The sequence below is a fragment of the Myotis brandtii genome, unplaced genomic scaffold (assembly GCF_000412655.1).
Source record: "Myotis brandtii unplaced genomic scaffold, ASM41265v1 scaffold378, whole genome shotgun sequence".
NCBI lineage: Eukaryota > Metazoa > Chordata > Mammalia > Chiroptera > Vespertilionidae > Myotis > Myotis brandtii.
In genome coordinates, this window is record NW_005364521.1 from 1,133,380 (window position 1) to 1,134,024 (window position 645).

The window sequence follows — 645 nt, forward strand, 5'->3', positions numbered from 1 at the left end:
TGTAGTTTCCAAGGTATAAGTCTTTATTTCTTTCATTGAATTTATTTCTATTTTGTATTCTTTCTCATACTATTATAAATTTAATTATTTAATTTTATTGGCATATTGTTCATTGCTAGTATAAAGAAATACAATGACATCAAGCAGGTAGTGAAGCAAGCATGAGAGGGCGCCTCAAGGGCAGCCTGGGCTACACTGAGGACCAGGTTGTCTCCTGCGACTTTAACAGTGACACCCACTCCTCCATTTTCGATGCTGGGCTGGCATTGCCCTCAATGACCACTTCATCAAGTTCGTTTCCTGCTATGACAATGAATTTGGCTACAGCAACAGGTGGTGGACCTATGGCCCACATGGCCTCCAAGGAGTCAGAGCCCCCTGGACCACCAGCCCCAGTGAGAGGAAGACAGGCCCTCAGCTGCTGGGGAGTCCTTGCCCGAAATTGATCCCCCAGCACACTGAGAATCTCCTGACCTCCAAAGTTTCCACCCAGACCCCCTGAAGAAGGGGAGGGGCTTAGGGAGCCCTACCTTGTCATGTACCATCAATAATATTCACTGTACCCAGCAAAAAAAAAAAAAAGAAGAAACAAAAAGAAATACAATTGATTTTTGTATAATGACCTTGTACTCTGAAATTTTGCTG